The 23,923-nt window shown below is 32.4% G+C and overlaps 1 protein-coding gene across 1 annotated transcript in view; it reads right to left on the bottom strand.

Annotated features, from left to right (window-relative positions):
- LOC131852494 (allatostatin-A receptor) overlaps nucleotides 1–23,923 on the bottom strand; it is a 143,346-nt gene that overhangs the window by 90,124 nt on the left and 29,299 nt on the right. Inside the window, exon 2 of the mRNA XM_059203161.1 lies at nucleotides 22,249–22,288. The gene's annotated coding sequence lies outside the window, so the exon portion shown is untranslated. The remainder of the gene's footprint in view (nucleotides 1–22,248; nucleotides 22,289–23,923) is intronic.

The raw sequence follows: 23,923 nt of genomic DNA, 5'->3' as shown, positions 1-23,923 counted from the left end.
AAGTTACACTAAAAGGCAATTATACATTAGTCAAAATTACCACAAATTCAGTTACCTACTTTGACATACGACAGAACATATTAATTGAAGCGAAAAACTGATTTGTTCTCGAGTTTGTCTTCTCGAGTGGAAATGTAGCAATCAGTTTAATATCAGCAATAACAATAATACATCGTTTATTAGGGTTGTGTCCTCTTAAATCTCTGTACAATATTGTTTTTTTTTTAATTCTCAATATTTGGCGCGAAAATATATTTACTTTTTATATAGACTTATGCATTATTAGACAATAATATACACTATTTGTTAGGGTATTTTATTTTAACAGTATGAATCATATCACTATAGTAATGAAATATTTTTAACACTTTTTAATTTTTTTCAGTCCTCAAATTCAAAACAATTGTACATATATACATTATATGTCTGTATTATGTCCTCTTAAATTGGTTGAAACTAAATTAAAAAAAAAAAATTTTGGTGCCAAAATATTATTACTTTTTATATGGACATATGTACACTAAGGAGCATCCTATACAGCTATATTTTTACTCTTAAAGGCAATTTTACATTAGTCAAATTACCACAAATTCACTTACTCTGACTTATGACGGAACATATTAATCGAAACGATAAACTGATTTGTCTTCTCGAATAAAAATGTACCAATCAGTTTAAAATCAGCATTAACAATAATATACATCGTTTATTAGGGTTTCTTCTTTTAACAGTATGAATCATATCACTATAGTAATAAAATCTTTTTAACACTTCATTTTTTTCAATCCTCAAATTCAAAACAATTGTGTGTCTGTATTATATCCTCTTAAATCTCTGTACAATACTGTTTTTTTTTTTTATGTTTCAGTTTTTGGCGCCAAAATATTTTTACTCTTTATATAGACTTATGCATTATTAAACAATAATATACATCGTTTATTAGGGTTATGTCCTCTTAAATCTCTGTACAATATTGTTTTTATTTAATTTTCACTTTTTGGCGCCAAAATATATTTACTTTTTATATAGACTTATGCATTATTAGACAATAATATACATCGTTTATTAGGGTTGTGTCCTCTTAAATCACTGTACAATATTGTTTTTTTTTAATTTTCACTTTTTGGCGCCAAAATATATTTACTTTTTATATAGACTTATGCATTATTAGACAATAATATACATCGTTTATTAGGGTTGTGTCCTCTAAAATGTCTGTATAATATTGTTTTTTTTTTAATTTTCATATTTTGGCGCCAAAATATTTTTACTCTTTATATAGACTTATGCATTATTAGACAATAATATACATCGTTTATTAGGGCTATGTCCTCTTAAATCTCTGTATAATATTGTTTTTTTTTCAATTTTCAATTTTTGGCGCCAATATATTTTTACTTTTTATATGGACTTATGCACACTAAGGAATATCCTATACAGCTATATTGTTATTGTTCACTACTTGATGTATTTATATTATTTTGTTTAATTCCACTACAATTAGCATGTGTGAGAACACAAATATTCGGTGTGGAAACTTCACTACCGTTACGACTTGACCTTGTCTAATTGCTATCAAAATTTTCGCCGATGAGTCAACACTAGGCTTCCGAGCTGTATACCCCAACTCTATTCAACTAGGTAGGTAGTTTTGAAATCTACCAGTGTATGTCATCATACACATTTATTACTAGCTGTACACGCGACTTCGTCCGCGTGGAATTTAACTTTATTTTTCTAAACTAAAAGCAGCCTAAGTTACTCATTATTACATCAGCTACCTGCCAAAAAAACTCCCGTCGAAATCAGTCCAGCCATTTTATAGATTACCCGGAACAAACAGACAGACAGACAAAAATTTAAAAAAATGTTATTTTGGTGTATGTACCGTATTTATATTCATATGCAAGTAGTAAACAACGGTTATTTCAATATTACAAATAGACACTCCAATTTTATTTATATGTATAGATAAAGGTATTTACCTCTCTCGACGTTTCGACTAGGTCGCACTAGCCGTGGTCACGAGCTGACTGGAGTAACAGCGATGTCAATGTAGATAGGTGACAGCAGTTTTATCATCTACCGTCACTAGATTGTTCAACGAAAGTTCGCGACACACAGCATACACGGTATCCGTACACTTACTGACTGATGATACCGAACTTTGAACTTTATTATCACTGAATTCCACTAAGATGATAATTATAAGTCATTATTCCAGTTGAAACTGGGTTATTTTTTAATTTCAAACAATCTAGTTTCACCTTAGTGTGGTTTGACGAAAGTTAGTAATTCGTTTTATGGAAATTGCGTAAGGTCTTACAACAAACTGCCAGAGTCTGTACTCAATTTGCCAGAAAAAAGATTTAAATGTCTTATAAAAGATTTTCTTTACAAAATAGCGTATTATAAAATTGAAGAATTTATGTTTTTGTAGAAAATATCTAACTTAAAATTCATAGCGCTGACAATGTTATCTGATTGTACAGAGATTAAGTGCGTAGCGGTTTATACGTTGATTGTCGCATGCCTAATCCTTGTTATTAATTAAATATAAGTAAATCAATATTTATTTAAAAGAGCAACACACAACTTTCTTGCTCGTTCTTGTGGTGACACAGCTTTCAGAATGAGCGGTAGATTAAAAGAATAATAACTAAAACTATTCAAAAGTGTTTGAATTAAATTTAAATGAATAAATTATTTTCTGTTAAACTTTCATGTTTAATATACATTATTTATATTATTAACTGGGTCTTAACACGAATAATTTTATGGTATATAAAGCTATTTACCTCTCTCGACGTTTCGACTAGGTTGCACTAGCCGTGGTCATGATTTGACTCTATACTCGAGAGAGGTAAATACCTTTATTTGCCATAAAATTATTCGTATTAAGACCCGGTTAATAATTTAAACTTTCGTGTTTAATATACATTATATTAAACACGAAAGTTTAACATAAAATAATTTATTCATTTAAATTTAATTTAAACACTTTTGAATAGTCATAGATATCATTCTTTTAATCCGGTTAATAATTTAAATAATGTATATTATTTTTATTCTATTCTATTCTATTTCTATATGTCGATGTTTTTCAATGTCCATTATTGTAACTCAATTTACGAACATTCAATTATATTATTAATCAATTGTGATCTATTAAACTATACGGGGACATTTCAACACCTCAATTTAGTTCTTACACGCAAAGTAATAAAGTATATTTTAGCGGCGCCGTTTATTTTTACGATCATCACTTAACTATGTATTTGACATTGTTATTAATTGACCATATTTTGCCGACCTCTAAAAATAGGTCCTCAATTTTGTGTGTATATTAACAACTAGCTGTACCCGCGACTTCGTCCGCGTGTAATTTAACAAAAAAGTTAATTAGAGAATTTTTCTAACATAAAAGTAGCCTAAGTTACACCTTATTACATCAGCTACTTGCCAATAAAAGTCCCGTCAAAATCTATGCAGCCATTTCAGAGATTATACATAACAAATAGACAGACAGACAAAAAACGTAAAAAAATGTTATTTTGGTGTATGTACCCGCATTTATATTCATATGCGGTAGTAAAAAACGGTTATTTCAATATTACAAACAGACACTACAATTTTTATATGTATAGATAATTTTAATTTTTATAATTCCACGCGAATGAAGTCGCGGTTACAGCTAGTAATGTATAAAACTTGACGTTCATAAGCGGCTATAATGTCCAACATGAATAAATGATTTTTGATTTTGGATTTAAAGCGGTGTGCTATACCGATAGACCAACGACGCTGTCGATAAATATATATATATAAACCTTAATACGATTCCTTTGTACAACTTCGCGTAACAAGCTGACAAGATACCAGTTTGTTAGGAACAAATTTCGCAATAAGTACATTCTAAGATCATGTTTGTGTTACACAAACGAGCACTTTGGAAAGTTTATGTTAATGGGCGGGTAAAGGTTTTTTTCCCATACACTTATACTTTACGGTTGTTATCCTAGAAAAAATACAATAGAATTTTTATATATGTGGCCCTCATTTTCGTCTCAAGGAATACTGAATATGATCTGGCAACACAGTAATTTAAACAGCTACGCATTCAAAATATAAGAGCTTTTATTTCACTGTACACATTGGTCCTCATTTTTGCTCAAAGAAGTTGTACATCCAATAAGTTTCAATAGCAATACAATAATTTAAATAGCTATGTATTCGAAATTTAAAATACAAAAGTTTTTATATCCAGTACACATTGGCCCTCATTTTTGCTCAAAGAAGTTGTACATCCAATAACTTTCAATAGCACCACAATAATTTAAACAGCTATGCATTCCAAATTCAAAATACAAATGAGTTTTATGTTTTGTACGACAACGAGGGTCAGTACACCCTCGTTGTCGTCCCAAAATGTATTGAATATAATCTGCGTCCAATAGTTAAATAGCTACGCATTCGAAATTCAAAATACAAAAGAGTTATTATGGCTTGGACAATCTCGTATATATTGGTCCTCATTTTTGCCCTAAGAAGTTATACATAAATCTAAAATACATCCAATAGTAGTACAATAATTTAAACAACTACGCATTCGAAATTCAAAATACATAAGGTTTTTATGTCTCGTACACATTGGCCCTCATTTTCATTCTAAGAAGTTGTAAATCTAAATTCGTCCTACAGCAATACAATAATTTAAACAGATACACATTCGAAATTCAAAATACAAAAAAGGTTTTTATATCTCGTATATATTGGCCCTCATTTTCATCCAAGAAATTGTAAATCTAAAATTCGTCCTACAGCAATACAATAATTTAAACAGCTACGCATTCGAAATTTAAAATGTAAAAGAGTTTTTATATCTCATACACATTGGCACTCGTTTTCATTCCAAGAAGTTGTACATCTAAATTCGTCCTACAGCAATACAATAATTTAAACAGATACACATTCGAAATTCAAAATAGAAAAAAGGTTTTTATACCTCGTATATGGCCCTCATTTTCATCCAAGAAATTGTAAATCTAAAATTCGTCCTACAGCAATACAATAATTTAAACAGCTACGCATTCGAAATTTAAAATGTAAAAGAGTTTTTATATCTCATACACTATGCCATTCTTTTTCATTCCAAGAAGTTGTACATCTAATAAGCGTTCAATAGCAATACAATAATTTAAACGCATTCGAAATTCAAAATATAAAAGAGTTTTATTTATATCTTGGACGCACTGGCCATCATTTTCGTCCCAAAGAGATTTTTTTCTTTTCTTCTGGCTCCGGCGATTTGTGTCGCCATTAACCATACCCAAGAAGTTGTAAATGTGAGATGTGTCCTTATTACAATAGTTAAAATAATCTGTTTCGTAAAAAAGTAATTTAAATACGCGTAGCCGTTCCATTTTCAATATCCAAAACTTTAGAGATGTGCAATCCATTTCATTGCAAGGTCGACCTCGACGCGGTTCCCCCTGGAAACTATTGTGGTTGATTCCTGGTTATTTAATCACGATGGCCAAACTGCTCTGACCTCGTGCTCATTTTATCATCCTCCACTGGTGCCCCTCCAGCGTAAGCTATTAGCGCAAGCACCATTCCATTACCACCCGTGAAAAACAAATGCGTTTCATTATTTGCAGAGAAATTGCAAACGACTCCACTTCTTGTTACGTCTACCCCTGTATTTAAAGGATAATAATGGGAGTAAAATATGGGGTAGTAATAAATTGTAAGTTCGTTCAGAAATTGATGGATTTATATCAACCGCAATCGTTGAAGAATACTCTTAGACTACTTATAAGCGCTCGAAGCACATTTAGGTCAATGCGGAGGCGGCTTCGCCCACGTGTAAGAATTTCAGTACAACTTTTCATTTGACATCATAAACACCAAGCTGAGACATCAAACGACAACTCATTTGTGGCATATTCAAGGAAAATTAGATATCTTCTTTGATTTCGTTGCGCTCTACAAAATGTATATAATGTAATTTGTTCTTTGTAAACTTGAAATAGAAAAACAATGCGGCCTCGATGCGTTAGCGGTTTAGCACACCGCTTAACTTCCGATGGTCGCGGTTCGATTCCTCGCACCTTCATTCATGAGTATGATTGTTTGTATCGGTCTGGGTGTTATGTATATTATGTAAGAATTTACAAAAAATATATATCTATGTAAGTGTTTATTTCTGTACTGTTTCAGTTCTATTCGAGTTCTGCTTACCGTGGGATTGCGTTTGGACTAGGGCCGGTGTTGTTCACTTCAGCTTTCTTAATTCTGGCCAGACGATTACCAGAGGATGTGTATTATCAGCAATTGCAAACCACGGTGGAAAAGCTAGCTGCTAAACAACCGAGGCTGGTCAATCGCCGTAGGCCACTGTTGCTTCAGGACAACGCTAGACCACATACTGCACAACAGGCAGTTATCAAATTAGAAGAGCTTCAATTAGAATGTCTAAGACATCCAACATACTCTCCGGACCTTGCTCCAACAGATTATTACTTTTTTGAAAATTGGATAACTTCTTGCAAGGAAAAAAAATCAACTGCGATGGAGCAGTCCAAAGCGCCTTCAAAGATTTTATTGATTCCCGTCTGAATGGTTTTTTTATTAAAGGTATCAATGTACCTATGAATCAAACTACCTATGAGATGGCAAAAGTGCATAAATAGCAATGATATATGTATCATTGATTTTTATGCACTTTGATAAAATAAATATATTATATTTTGCAGATATGACGACCGATAGAGAGCAGTGGAAGAGAATAACATAGTGCGCCGACCAAAAACAATGGGATAAAGGCAAGGCACTTTAGGTTACCTTACAAAACGCCAATTTCATATGTTAGGCCCTAATATTAGTAAGATTTTGCTGTTTCTATTCCATTCTGGAAGACAGTTCTAGTAGATTTGTATAAAATGCTTTATAAATAGGCTCATAATTGTGACACCATTATGAAATACATTTGAAATGATATTTCCATTATTAAAAGAGTCGCTGAAAATTAAATTGTAGAAGGTCATGCATTATAAATTGAACGGGACGCGATTTTTCCTCATAAAAATTTGGATAATTTTATTTACTTGCAAACCAATGGATAAGTGAAATTCATTTCAGGTATTATTAATATTCAGATATTTGGTATCAATCAAATCAATATATCTTTATCCACGTCAGTATATTACAGACTCTTATGATTTGTCAAATCTACCGTCAGGTCAGAGTGCGTTCGAGAAGACCTGACAAGCAACTTGGCTCCTATTCTTTTCAAATGTGCTTGTACATGATTACAAAAATAAAATTAAGTCAAATCATATTTTATAATCCTATAAGTTGTTCTTCTTTAGTCGTATACTCTTGACTGAGTCGTCGTGGCTTTAATAATGGTATGGATTCACTTCGTTGTCAAGGAGGACAACGTAGAGAATCCACTGGTTTCATGTACAAAATATTGGCAAATATTTTGTACATGAAACCAGTGGATATGAGGTGGCAGAGCGCTTCCTAATTTGTCTCCATCTGGTATAGTTTTTGGGTGTAAGAGAACATTGTACAATGGACTGCTGGGTCGACCCCAATAACGTTTACCCGCAACTGAATCTTTCGTAAACTGAACTGAAACTTGATAATCATCTAAGTTACCGAGAGTAATGATAGTTCAAATTCAAATTCAACTTCAAAAATCATTTATTCATGTAGGACATACTAGCCGCTTATGAACGTCAAGTTTTATATGTATATTGCAGTTAAGTTACAGAAAATGAAGTCATGATATTTTAGGTCTTGGACATCAGCTCCCCTCCTAGCGAACAAGGAGGCAGGGGCGGCACAAGTCGCCCCTAGATTGTCCCGCACTAGGCCCAAAGAAGTGGCGCGCATGTCCCCGCGCGCCTTCCCCAGGGAAGAAGAGGGAAGTGGTGGGTTCCATTAGAGAACACGCAGAGATGGGGCCTGCTATAGAGTGGACCACCGTCGCTGGAATCGCGGTGGACTGAATTCGATCCCGCGGCTCTGGCATATGGCATTGGATGAGGGACATCTTGGAGTATTTAGTGAGTAGGAGTCACAGTACCCGCTTACCTCCCACGGAACTCCCTCCATGAGTGATTTTCTCCAAGTAAAAAAAAGGTCTTAGGAATAAACACGAGAAAAAAGCACGTTAATGTCGGTATCTCATATTTCTTTGTTGCTTTTTTTGTCTTCACACCTTCCAAGAAGACAAGAGTTCGCACGCCAGAGGAATAACGAGGGCATGTATTATTTTCTTACCCTCTAAAAAACCACACGGTGTACCTACGAGCGCTGTTACCGGAGGCGCGAGTCGCATTTGTTTTCTTATACAGCAAATCTGATACATCCATATTTTAACTTTAAGTAAATATACTTAAGTTTGAACAGTTTAAACTATATATACTGAAATGTTATACAGTATGTTCTAAACCAGTGTTTATCAAACTTTGGGTCGCTATAAGATTCCTAAGAGAAAGAGGAAGTATACGAATCCGTTTTTAAGGGGTAGGTAACAAAAATAGATCGTTTCATATTCATTTTATACTATAACTAGCTTTTGCCCGCGGCTTCGTTCGCGATAATATATCCCCTTAGGGATGGAATTTATTAAAATCCTCTTTCTTAGGGGATGCCTACGTCATAGTAGCTTTATGTATGCAAAGTCTCAGCCCGATTGGTTTAAAATTGAAAAATTTTCATAGAAACTTTCATCCCCTATTTTATCCCCTTGGGGGTAGAATTAATCAAAATTCTTTCTTAGCGGATTCCTACATCATAACATCTACCAGCATGCCAAATTTCAACCCGATCCGTCCCGTGGTTTGGGCTGTGCGTTGATAGGTCACTATGTCAGTCACCTTTGAGTTATATATATTTAGATTTACTTTTACCAGATGGAGACAAACTGCAAAGATTTTAGCCTCGTAACAGGTAAAACAAATAAAATCAGAAAACATTCATTCATGGATATTTTAGCCGCTCATGAACATCAAGTTTTATGTATTAATATTTTCCTCTACCGTTATATAATTCAATATCCACATGCCATTATTAAAACTACGAACAAGATAATATCTAAAAACACTTTTAAGAGCTAGAAAAAGACTGAGAAATTTAAGAAAAATCTTTAAAATCATCGACATAGATTGTGAAATTTGTGAATGACTGTCAAGAGTGAAAAGATAAATTTTTTTGTTTTAAATCCATGTCGTAATTTTCTTCTTCGTTCTTAAGAAATCGCCTAAACTTACAAGTTACATATCATTTTTTTTTTTAATTTAATATTTACAACCATAGAAACCATAGAAGGTCTATGTCCTTTTTAATTTACTCTATTTATATTTATAAGCCTTTTTTATGTTTTTGTGATGTTGAATGCATTATTTAATTACAATACAGTAAAATTTCTTAAACTTTAAAGTCATAGTATCAAATATTTAATAAGTTTGACGAACACTGTTCTAAACCAATGGAGTCTCCACCATCCACAAAACATTACAAGACATTTTTTTATTATTTACAACCACAGAGTAAAGATCCGTGTCCTTTTTAATTTATTCTATTCGTATTTACAAGTTTTTTTTTAAACCAATTACAATTCAGTAAATTTTCCTAAACTTAAAAGTCATAGTATCAAATATTTAATAAGTTTGACGAACACTCCTGGAGTCTCCCATCCTCAAAACGTTACAAGACATTTTTTTATTATTTACAACCACAGAGTAAAGATCCGTGTCCTTTTTAATTTATTCTATTCGTATTTACAAGTTTTTTTTTATGTTTTCGTGGTGTTCAACGCATTGTTCTTTCATTACAATTCAGTAAATTTTCCTAAACTTAAAAGTCATAGTATCAAATATTTAATAAGTTTGACGAACACTGTTCTAAACCAATGGAGTCTCCTCCATCCTCAAAACGTTACAAGATATTTTTTTATTATTTCCAACCACATACTGAAGATCCGTGTCCTTTTTAATTTATTCTTGTTGTATTTCTAAGTCTTTTTTTATGTTTTCGTTATGTTCAGCGCATTCTTTAATTACAATTCAGCAAAATTTCCTACACTTTAAAGTCATAGTATCAAATATTTAAGAAGTTTGACGAACACTGTTCTAAACCAATGGAGTCTCTTTCATCCTCAAAACGTTACCGCTCCCCGCAAACCACAGACGCACACAAATATTTTTGAAGTTCCGTAGCCTGTTTTTGACGCATCAAACTGACGCTCCTAGTGAAAACAGCGTGAAACTTTCAGAAGTCGGACGTTTAATGATAAATTTTCAGTACTTAATGAACGGCATAGTTTTATACTTAGCACAAACCTTAACGACTAGTTAAGTTTAGGAGTTCGAAATTAACGGACTATTATATTAAATTTCGACTCGTTTAAGCTCTTTAACGCAAAGATTTCAATGTTTGGTGTTTCCGAATGTTCATTTATTAATATTTGTTATAATTTCTTTTTTATGTATCTTTCACTTTTTATAAATTATAAATATCACAATTAAAGAATAGGGGTTGATTGTAGAAGGTTAAAAATTAAGGGGGAGTAATTATTAAAGAAATATTATAATTGCTAAAAACAAATAAAAGATTTATAGAGATTAGATATACAATTTCTTTTCTAGTTTTAGGAGTATAGACTGACCGGTACTTGCTATTGCAATTTTGTTGAAAAGAAATAATCTGATCCAAACAAACCCCACAAGGACAAGTAACGAGTATGACGGTTTTAGATTACAGATACATATATATATGTATATATATATATCATAGATATTTAGACTGTAATTTTGCATATGTGATGACTAAAATTGTGAGACAATTTTAAACCCAACCTACACCATTGTACCACATTCAAGGTATAAATAAATGAAAAATGAAAGACACTTTATAAATTGGGAAAAAATAAAGCTTTTTATCTTTAGCTATCTATCTATCTCTCTAGTTACGTTTTCGGAGCTTTTAGTGCTGAAAGTATAATGACATTGTCACATCCAGTAAGCTCGCGTCATAATCATAAATCATTTATGCGCTCATAAGCTCCGTTCACACACGTCATTTCCACAGGAAGGATTCTGTACAGATCCCTATACTTTTTCATACTACCATTAATTATTGTCCCTTTCTTACAAATTAGTTTCTATATCATGTCATCTCTTTCATGTTAGCGATTAAATTTGTTAGGTGTTTACTCAATTAAATAGATACAATCTTTTACAAATAAAATTATTATTTTTAATACAATTTTCCGTAAATACATACATATATATATATATATATATATATATATATATATATCACTCTATTCTCCCAAATTTGAATCTGTATTATGGTAAATATGTACAACATTTATTTATAAAAAAAAATACGAGCTGAGTTTCTTGTCAGTTGTTCTCAACTCGAAATCATTCCGAACTGACGGTAGATTTGACATATCATAAGACTCTGTAATAGACCTACATGAATAAAATATATTGAATTTGAATATATACAATAAAACTTATAAGGCGAGCCTAATGCCATATAGTATTCTCTACCAGCTAACCTTTATGTAGAAATATAAAGCGTTGTAGGGCAGTGATGGCGAAAATCTGTGGCAATAATACTATATTATATAAATAACTAAACAATATCTATATACATATATAATTATGTTATATAAATGTTACTAATATTATTCAACGGCCTCGGTGATCTAGCGGTTTAGCAGAACTCTTCACTTCCGATGGTCGCGGTTTCGATTCCTCGCACGGTAACAACATTTGTATTCAAGAGTTTGTTTGTATCGGTCTGGGTATTTTCTACATATATTCTGTATGTATTTATATCAGTTGTCTAGTACCCATTACACAAGCTTTGTTTTATTTGAAACTAGACTGAAGAAAACTGAAAAATTATGTATATTAGGTGAAATATAACGATAAATGTCAAGTAAATGTGATACAGACGAAGTTGCGCGGCTAAGCTAGTAAAATATATATTTAAAATTAGCTGTCTCGGCAAACGTTGTTTTGCATTAAAATAAAATAAAATAATTAGGATGGACTAAACATTTAGATGAAAAATAGTTGTTGGCCGATTCTCAGACCTACTCAATACGCTCAAAAATTCCTGAGAATCGGTCATTTCGATGAAAAACTGTTACGAGAATTTTATATATAAAAAAGACATAAACAAAAATAATATAAATACATAAATTACACAGGATATACATATGAGTACAATATCGGTGCAAGGACTTTGATCATCAGAAAATAAGGCAGTGTTCAAAATCTACCCTGTACCATCGTAAGCACAGATTATTATATTAAAGTCCGTTAGTTTGTGTTCCCGCGGTTTCTGTTCCCGTCCGCTACCTACAGTACTGAACTGACCGTACAATATATATTTAAAATAAATTAGAACTGTGTTAAACCTCGTGAAACAAACGTTGTTCGAGATCCTGAAGCCCAAGAAATGCAAGAACCATTAAAACAAAAATATTTTTCCCTATATATATACATAGTATTTTCCCTAACATTTTGGTAGCAGAGAGTATATTCCCTAACAGGCAGTGTACTAAACCATCAAAGCACCGAGGTCACAAATTTTTTTATTTATTGCAAAAGTTTTATTCTATATCTGCTTCAGTTAATTCAAGCGTGAAAGTTTAATATCCAATTTTATTTTTCCCTATATCTTAACACTTAAGGGTCCGCGCCTCAATTTTAAATCCAAATATACACTATGGGGTCCCGCAGAACATAATATGGTCTGTATATACTGAACTGGACGGTAATGGAAAAAATTATAATGTAAAAAATTTGACGTTCATAAGCGGCTAAAATGTCCTACATGAATAAATTATTTTTGAATTTGATTTTGGATTAAAGCTACATATAAATTTAAATCTCATATATATACCTAAAGCTATATTTTCCAATCATGGGAGAAGTCACAGGATGCATCGGAGTTTTTTGTGACCTATCAAAGGCATTTGATTGCGTGGATCATAAAACACTTTTGAAAATAAGGAACATTATGGTATAAAAGATAATGATCTAAAATTAATGAGAACTTATTTAGAGGATAGGGTCCAAACTGTAGATATTGACGGTATAAAATCTAAGATAATATTATATTAAAGTCAATCGTTTCTCTTTTTAATTTACATAAATGACCTTCCCTTTATGGTAGAGAAAATTGCAGATATAGTGCTGTTTGCGGATGATACTACGTTAGTGTTTAAAATTGGACGTCAAACTAATCAATTAGACGATGTAAATTGTGCGCGCGCGCTATATTAAATTGGTGACATTAATAACCTATTATTAAATTCCAGCAGAACTGTGTATAAAATTTACCTTCCTAATGTAAGACCAATAAATACACAGTTATTGCTGAATGACGAAATAGTAAATTTTGTTAATGATACAGTTTTTTTAGGTATAACAGTGGACTCGAAATTACAATGGGGGCCCCATATTTCAAAATTGGCCAATAGACTCAGTTCAGCTGCATATGCAATTAGAAGAATTAGGCAATTAACAGACGTGGCGACGGTAAACTTGACAGTTATTTCCACACATTATGTCATATGGTATACTATATATATATAAATACTATATTTATTTTACAAACATTTCTATTTATGGTATGGGTTCAAGAGAGTCATTATTCAGTGTTTTAAAGATTCAAATATCCTCACCGTTACTTCACAATACATTTATGAGAATATCATGTATACACGGAAGAATTTTTTTAGAAAATTTAAAGACAAAAATAGAATTCTATAAAAATAAGCTAATTTTACCTAAATGCGCCTGCACAAAGTCAGTAATTCATTCTATGGTAATTGCGTAAGATTTTATAATAAACTGCCAGAATCTGCACTAAATCTGACAGAGAGGCAATTCAAATCTTATATTAAACAATTTTTATGTAAGAAAGCCTATTACAGGATAGACGAATTCATAGAAGACAACATATCAAGTAAATAATTAGTTTATTAGCATACAACGTTATAATTTGTTTATCTCATTGTTTCTTGATTCATTATAGAAATATGAAAGCGTAGCGGGTTTTGTATTAATTGCCGCAAAAAATGTGAATACTATAAACATCAGATGGCAATTGTGACGTGGTCTGGTGTTTTGAAGTCATGCTAAAATGTCCTACATGAATAAATTATTTTTCCGAATTTGAACGGGTTTTGTAGACTGGTCTGCTCTAATCACTATGACTGATTTCCTCTTATTAATTGTTTAACGAGTTGGTTATGTATTCAATATTTTTTTCATATATATAATTGAATTAGTGCTAATCGATTCACACACTTAAACTTAAATTGTAAGTAAGAATAAATTATTTAAAAGAGCAACACACAAGTTTCTTGCTTGTTCTTCTTGTGATGAGACAGCATTCCGAATGAGCGGTAGATTAAAAAAAAAAATGTTATGACTATTCAAAAGTGCTTCAATGTAAGTTTATTTGAATAAATGATTTTCTATTCTATTCTATTGCTGGCAATGGTCCATGTCAGGTTGACCTCCACGTGATTCCCCCTGGAAACCATCGTGATAAATCATGATGAATTTTCCACGACCTGACCTGACAGCATGCTCATCTTATCATCCTCCACTGGTGCCCCGCTAAACGTTAGTTAGCCCAGTAAACGTAGTTAAACGTTTACGCAGGCGGGCGACCATTCTATTATCATCCATTAAAAAAAATACATTGTTTTAAAGTAAGTTGTTTGATGTTCAATGTTATACCTAATACATAATTTATTTTCAGAGTAAAATAAATTACTTATTACTTAATAACTTTATGAAATTTTAAAATCATCTCAAAGTTATCTAAGTAAGCAGTAATAATATGATCTACAACTCTATTTAGGAACCGTATATACTCACTTAAAATTTTAATATCTCGACCATCCACTAAAATAAAAAAAATCACAATTGTACCCATGTATTTTACGAGAATGGAATCCACGACAATCACAAATACTATTAAACCTTTGGATCACGAAAATGATTGCAAAATCTATATCATAATCATTCATAAGTAAGTTTATTTGAATAAATATTCTATTTCAATAATTAGCAATATATATTATTATCGGGGCAAAGTGGCAAGAGCTCCATCGACAAGAGCGTAGCTCTTAAATTATGAATGAATGAATATTATTACCATTCAATATTGCTTAGAAATAATTTGTTTAAATAAAGTTTCAATTTAAAAAACACGGTCTAAAAAACCCAATAGCGACCTCGTGGAGTGTTAAACATCTTTTTTAGCGAGGCATCCCAGTGTCACGGAGAGCGACGTCCAAATCCCGCTCAAATATTTAAAACGAAACCAAGGCTATAAAATTTTACTCCGCCATTTGGCGGGAACAGTGAGAAATCCTCGTCTTTTAATGCTTAATTTTAGGCACAGAGTACATTCTCTTATTTCCTTCGTAAAAACATATGCTCCAAAACTCAGACTTAGGGGTTGCCAAGTTACGTTTACAAATTTTTTACTTTGTTCAGATGGAGTTATTCAGTGGATTATATACAGCAGCAAATATAATTTATTCAGTTTCACGTTACATATCAACTGTTACTTAGCAACATGATTACTTATTTTAAATGTGATGGATTATATTTTTTCTTCTAAAATCAATGTGCGTAATACGGTCTCTTAATCCATTACATTTAAGACACTCTACATCTCTACATTTAAATAATATACATAATATAAAACAATATACAGAAGAGTAAACAATAGAACAATAGTAGCAAACAACATATCCAAAATTAAATCTGTTATAATACTAATCACTAATTATAGTTGGACCTATACTGGGCCCGTAACCTGATGGAGATATTCAGTGGATTACACATATACAGTAGCAAATATAATTGATTCTCGTTCCGATCAGTTGCACGTTACATATCAACTGTTGCTTAGCAATGATTACTTATTTTAAATGTGATGGATTAGTTTTTCTTGTTAAATCAATGTGTCTAATATGTTCTGAGAGGTGTGAAGGGGGATTGTAACCCATGACCATATTGCTAGCTATGTACCATGTCAGGTTGACCTCCACGCGGTTCTCCCTGGAAACCATCGTGATAAATTCCTGGTGAATTTGTCATGTTGGGCTAACTGACCTGACCTCATGTTCATCTTATCATCCTCCACTGGTGCCCCGCCAGTGTAAACTGTTAGCGCAGACGGGTGCACCATTCCATTATCATCTATAAAAAAAATATATTCTGAGAAGAGAGAATACATGTAATAATATAAATAAATAAGGAAAATTCATCACTATTTAGTCCCACACTAAACAGAGGGAATTGATAGAAACTCTTTAATACCTCTTTTTATAATTTTATTATTATTCAAATAGAAATAGAACCTAAACGTAAAACCTTTTTTTTATAACACAGGGGACAAACGAGCATGCGACTCACCTGATGGTAAGTGATTACCGCCGCCCATGAGCACCCGCAACACCAGGGGAATTGCAAGTACGTTGTCGGCCTTTTAAAAAGGAATAAGCTCTTGTCTTGAAGGTTTCAGTATCGTATCGGAAATACCATTGCTGGGAGGTGATTCCACAATGTGGTTGTGCGTGGCAAAAAGTTTCTAGAAAACCGCACTGTGGAGGACCGCCATTCATCCAGATGATTAGGATGGTATTTTAGAAACCTTACTAAGAAATCGTTCTGTTCATTACAGTAAACCGCATGTATATCAATGTATTAGTTTTTGAGGTGATTATGAATCTTAAAATAATATAAACATACAGACTGATATGGTTAGGAACTTTGTTGAGTACTATGTATATGTATATAAATTATAAAACAAAGTCTATCTAGCCAATATACCAATTATATTGATACAGAAAATAAACATACAAAAATATTGGAAGTTAACAAGAAAACGAATATTATAATTGCTTTGAACTCTCGTTTTGTTGTTAAGGAGACTTAGAAAAAACATGTATTCCTCAATATTCTTTGAGGAATATTCGATATATTTTTACACGAGGCTCAAAAACATCTTTGTACAACTTCGGTCTCTGATTACAAATACGAGTATTTCCATTATAAATATTATTTGCAAAGTTATTTATAATTTAAGTGCCTGCCTCAGTAGTTAATATCACAATTTAGTCTGTGTGAGTTCGGATCTGGTCGACAAGAAAAAACAGGATGATGTAATACTAGTAGAACTAGTAGAACAATGTACCATAGTAAAAAAAACCATCAGACTATGCAATAAAAACAAATATTATTAAATTTTCGTGTTTAAGTGTACGGATACCGTGAGTGCTGTTTGTCGTGAACTTTCGTTGAACAATCTAGTGACGGTAGATAAAACTGCTGTCACCTATCTACGTTGACATCGCTGTTACTCTAGTCAGTGTAACCTAGTCGGGACGTCGAGAGGTAAATACCTTTATTTACCATAAAATTATTCGTGTTAAGACCCGCTTATTAATATAAATAAATAATTATTACCAACTAATAAACGAAAAATTACTATGTGGTTAATTTATATGCTTTCGAAGTGGGAGCAAAATGTATGCTAGCGAAATCTTTCTACAATCTTCTATATTTGGCCTGTATAGAACTGCAGTGGGTTCTATACTAGAGCGTGTATCTAACTACATTAGAAGACTGGTCTGTCTAGAACTGAAGTAAGTTCTGTAATAGAACGTGTATCTAAAACTGCACTGGCAGGTTCCTACCAGATTTGGCTGAGCAGGGAAAGAAGCACGAGCAGTGATCGAGTGTGTTACATACATCAGCAAAGGGAATTGCTTTGAGTTTTCCTCTCTATCACACAATGAACCCGGCTCCCACGCTGTCAAGCCATGGAATGCTGTAAAGATCGTCTCTCAACTAAACCTGTCATGATGAAAATGCTGATAATACCAATAACAAATCACCAAAATAATTCATAAGGATCATTTTTGTTCTGTCATTCGGGTCATTGGACTCCCTAAAGTATGGTCGAACGCAGTGATGGCTGGCTCATACGTCATACATGAACGAGTGCTGCTTGTAGGGACTGCTCTGCTCTAATCACTACGACTGTTTTAATCCTATTGTGTATTTAATATCTGAAGCCAATAAAGTAGTACTAGTTGGTGGTTTGTATTCGCACGTTTCAAATTCCCAGTTGATTGTATATTCAATATTTTTTCAATTTAATTGAATTAGTGCCAATTGGTAGTATGTATTAACACACTTAAACTTAAAAATGTAAAGTTACAATGATTATTTAAAAGAGCAACACGCAAGTATCTTGCTCGTTCTTCTTGTGATGAGACAGCTTTCCGAATGAGCGGTAGATTAAAAGAATGATAACTATTCAAAAGTGCTTAAATTAAGTTTATTTGAATAAATGATTTTCTATTGTATTCTGTATGTAAAGCTGTGTTCCAGTTTTCGATCTATATTTACCCTAGTCTTAATCAAGTGCTATTCAATGAATGTTAATTAGACACTACGTAATTAGAGGCACAGATGGAAAGCGCTATATAGATACTAGATCTATAGAAGTACTAAGACGAGTGTGAGATATCTTGTGATAGTTAGACGTATGACACTAGATCTTTAGGAGTGCTAAGGTAAGATGAGTGTGGGATATCTTGTGATAGTTAGACGTATGATACTAGATCTATAGAAGTGCTAAGATGAGTGTGAAATATCTTGTGATAGTTAGACGTATGGTACTAGATCTTTAGAAGTACAAAGAAGAGTGTGTAATATCATGTGATAGTTAGACGTATGGTACTAGATCTTTAGAAGTGCTAAGATGAGTGTGAAATATCTTGTGATAGTTAGACGTATGATACTAGATCTTTAGAAGTGCTAAGATGAGTGTGAAATATCTTGTGATAGTTAGACGTATGGTACTAGATCTTTAGAAGTGCTAAGATGAGTGTGAAATATCTTGTGATAGTTAGACGTATGATACTAGATCTTTAGAAGTGCTAAGATGAGTGTGAAATATCTTGTGATAGTTAGACGTATGGTACTAGATCTTTAGAAGTGCTAAGATGAATGTGGGATATCTTGTATAAGTTAGACATATGATACTAGATCTATAGAAGTGCTAAGATGAGTGTGAAATATCTTGTGATAGTTAGACGTATTATACTAGATCTTTAGAAGTACTAAGATGAATGTGAGATATCTTGTAATAGTTAGATGTATGATACTAGATCTTTAGAAGTGCTAAGATGAGTGTGTATATCTTGTAATAGTTAGACGTATGGTACTAGATCTATAGAAGTGCTAAGATGAGTGTGGGATATCTTGTGATAATTAGACGTATGATACTAGATCTTTAGAAGTGCTAAGACGAGTGTTGGATATCTTGTGATAGTTAGACGTATGGTACTAGATCTTTAGAAGTGCTAAGATGAGTGTGAAATATCTTGTGATAGTTAGACGTATGATACTAGATCTTTAGAAGTACTAAGATGAGTGTGTAATATCTTGTGATAGTTAGACGTATGGTACTAGATCTATAGAAGTGCTAAGATGAGTGTGGGATATCTTGTGATAATTAGACGTATGATACTAGATCTTTAGAAGTGCTAAGACGAGTGTTGGATATCTTGTGATAGTTAGACGTATGATACTAGATCTTTAGAAGTATTAAGATGTTATGTATGAAATATCTTGTGATAGTTAGACGTATGATACTAGATCTTTAGAAGTGCTAAGATGAGGGGGGGATATCTTGTGATAGTTAGACATATGATACTAGATCTTTAGAAGTATATACGAGTTGGGATATCTTGTATAGTTATAACATATGATACTAGATCTTTAGAAGTGCTAAGACGAGTGTTGGATATCTTGTGATAGTTAGACGTATGATACTAGATCTTTAGAAGTATTAAGATGAGTGTGGGATATCTTGGAATCATCAGACGTATTATCATGGTGAGTGGCATCAGTTTTTTTAGATGATAATGGAATTGTGCACCCACCTGCATTAAGTGTTTACATTTTTGTTTATAGAATTAGGTGTTTTTTTTTGTGGAACTCTATTGCACTACTTAATGTTTTTTTATATTGTTTTGTTTAATATGTCCCGTACATGACGGCTTCGGTGGTCTAGCGGTTTAGCACACCACATTACTTCCGATGGTCGCGTGTTCGATTCCTCGCACGGTATAAACATATGTATTCATGAGTATGATTATTTGTATCGGTATGTGTTTTATATGTATGTTATGTATTTAGAATAGAATAGAATAGAAAATCATTTATTCAAATAAACTTAATTTAAGCACTTTTGAATAGTCATAACAATTTGTTTTTATCTACCACTCGTTCGGAAAGCTGTCTCATCACAAGAAGAACGAGCAAGAAACTTGTGTGTTGCTCTTTTAAATAATCCTTGTAAGTTCACATTTACAAGTCGAAACGTGTGAATACAAACTACCAACAAGCACAAATTTTTTGGGTCAAATATAAATATGCAATAAGATTAAATCAGTCGTAGTGATAAGAATTTACGAAATAAAATCTATGTATTTGTATCAGTTATCCAGTACCCATAACACAAGCTTTAGCTAGCTTAACTTAGGTCTAGATGGCGCTGTGTGAATTGTCCTGATATTATTATTGTCTCTGATTATTATTATATACTAGTTGGGCCCGCAGTTTCACCCTCCTCAAATATCAGTATATAAATTTATAAATATAACCTCTGATGCATAAGCTATATTACTGTAAACTTTCATCTTTTGAGTGAAAGCGTAACAAACATCCATACTCACAGACTTTCGTGTTTATAATATTATTAAGATTATCTATAATAGTTATTTATATCGGAGAATATACGCGTATGTTTCAGCAATACGTAATTATTATTTTGAAACTATATTAAACATTCAGAACAAAGAAAATGGGAACAAAGGATTCAAGGATCATTGAGATCAGTCGCAGAATAATTAAGTCCGGGTTCTGTTTGTTTGTTCAACTCTCTATTATTAGTCGATGCGGAATAACCGTATTTTATTGAACTCTGTTACCCGGATAGAGCCACATGTTTGACTTGAGTATTATTTTACGTATGTACACATATGAGAGGACCGTAACTTAACTTTTTTTTAAATTACTCGTAGATAATCTTGATTTAAATTTAAAAAAGCATTTATTCATGTTTTTCAGGACATTTTTCATCCGAAGATGAACATCAAATTTTTTATATTAAAATTTTTTCCTTACTGTCCAGTTCAGTATATAGATCGAAATTGAGAAGAACTAGCAACTCAATTGAATTACTTTTTTTAAATGCCAGTTTATTTACAATGTCTAACATTAAATGAAAATCCTGTGCATGAACAACTATTGCCATGCACGCTCGTCATTCAAGTAATCGTTTAGTGAGTAATAGGCACTTGCTCAGTAAATATGATTTAACAGATGTTTTGAATTTATTTAACGATTATTCCAGTATATCCTTTGGTATCTTATTGTGTGTAATGTAATTAATCTTATATAAATTTTTATACCTATTCCCATAAAACTGATATTCCTATTGACTTTTTCTAAAGGATACTTGGGGACAGCAAGTTTTTCTTTAAATCTAATATTAATATTATGATTTCATGTTAGATAACTTTAGCGGATGGCCTCGGTGGTCTAGTGGTGTAGCATATCGCTTTACTTCTGACGGTCGCGGGTTCGATTCCTCGCACAATATTTAACGACCTAACCCAATAAAACCCAATTTAAAAAAAATATCGTTTTAGCTTATTTACTTATATTTAATCAACAGCATCAAAAATAAGTTTCAAGTTTCTACATAGCTTCTAAAATGACGATTCTTCCATGCAACATTTCATCCCCCCTTTCAACACATTACAACCCTTTTTTCTTAATAAATATTAGCCTATGTCCTTTCTCAGGGACTAGACTATCTGTTTACCAAATTTCATTTAAATCGGTTCAGTGGTTTTGACATGAAAGCGAGACAGACAGACAGACAGAGTTACCTTTGCATTTATAATATTATAAGTAAGTTATATATACATAGTTAGTAAGTTTACGTTTATGTATACATATATAAATTTATATATATAAATTTTCTACATATGTACAACCAGCGATAGAGTTGCATTGCATGTCTGAGCCACCCCGAAATATCCAGATATATTATTAACAGATTTCTAAATTTGAAATATCGATTTTGTATACTTACTGGGAACATTCTAGAACAGCTTGTTGGTTATGATATGTACCTGGAAAAATAAAAAAAAAAGCATTAAAAAAAAACTCATAATAATGGTTATAAATAATTGTATTTAGGAAAAGTATTTCACTTTGAGTACACAAAGGATTAAAAAAACATTATAATTATTATAAAAATAATTGCATTTTTGAGAAAGCATTTCAGTTTGGGTACAGATTCAGTTTTGTCGATGCTAACTCTTATGAAACCTTCTTAATACAGTTAATAGGGTCTTAACACAAACAACTTTATGACAGTTTAGTTGCGACTTGCGACTTAGTCCGTGTGGATTTTTTTTTAAATGCACAATTAACACAGAGCTATCTGGTTCCCCGGTAAGCAGAGCTTGTGTTATGGGTACTAGACAACTGATACAAATACTTAGATTTATTTTTTATAAATCTGTACCTAATATATATCGAAATGGGGGATTCATCATCATCATCATCATCGCAGCCCGGAAGACGTCCACTGCTGGACATAGGCCTCCCCCAAAGATCTCCACGACGATCGGTCCTGCGCTGCTCGCATCCAATGGGGGATTTGTTAGTTATATGGACTAATAACCCCATTGCTAGCAATGCACTATATCAGGTTTACCTCCATACGGTTCGTTGCTGGAAAAGTGTGAACTTACAAGGATTATTTAAAAGAGCAACACACAAGTTTCTTGCTTTCTTCTTGTGATGAGATAGCTTTCCGAAAGAGCGGTAGATTATAAAAATATTATATTAGTAAAAATCACGGGATCTTACCACGTTTTATATTTATATAAAATTTCAATCGAGAAGACGGTTATAGGCTCTCTAATGCCTGGAATCCAGTGATTAGTTTAATTAAACAAAAACAAAAAACGCGATTGAAAAATGTATTAAATGTACGTGAAGATACTGTGAGTACAGTTTGCCCAGATGAATATCGAGCGAGTTCCAGTAGCAGCAACAAACGAAGACGTGTGAAGGTAGACGCATATGTCTGCCCATAAAAAGATTTCATTTACCATCTACCCGCTGCTCTTTAGTTTTCCGTGATCATGGTGGTTGAAACACTGCCGAAATATCTGGAACTCAGCAAATAAATAAACGTGGTAAGATCCCGTGATTTTTACTAATTATATGTATAAGTAATGACCGCGTCAAGTTTAAAACAGTATATAAGACTTTTCAAAAAAATAACGAAAAGGTTAGTCGACATCACAGAAGACCGAAGAGCTGGCAGCTACCTTGGACAAAGAATTAGTCTAGCTATTCAAAGAGGGAACGCTGAACCCCTTTTGATAATATATTTTAGTCATCATATTATATATTTTTTTTAAACAGTATATATGTAAAAAATGTTAAAACTAATGCTTAAATTAAGTTTATTTCAATAAAGGATTTCTATTCTATTCTATTCTTCAGCCGGAACACAGTTTAATTCTGTTAAATGGTCCAAGTGATCAAATTCTTGCAGTTCATTTCCTTTTTTCTGTATTCAGCTGTCGCGGAATAAAATTAGCATTTCGTTTTACGATTACAGTCAGATAGAAGAAATAACAACCTCCTTACTGAGGCATAGGCCTCAGTAATCATGACGAGTTACTCCGTTTTAACAAGCTGTAAAACTTAATTAAAAGAGATTTATTTATAGGCTGTAAAAAATGTAT

The sequence above is a fragment of the Achroia grisella genome, unplaced genomic scaffold (genome assembly GCF_030625045.1).
Source record: "Achroia grisella isolate CSIRO2021 unplaced genomic scaffold, CSIRO_AGI_Agris_v1 utg853, whole genome shotgun sequence".
NCBI lineage: Eukaryota > Metazoa > Arthropoda > Insecta > Lepidoptera > Pyralidae > Achroia > Achroia grisella.
The sequence above is the reverse complement of the archived record's forward strand: the minus strand, read 5'-3'. Positions and strand labels throughout refer to the sequence as shown.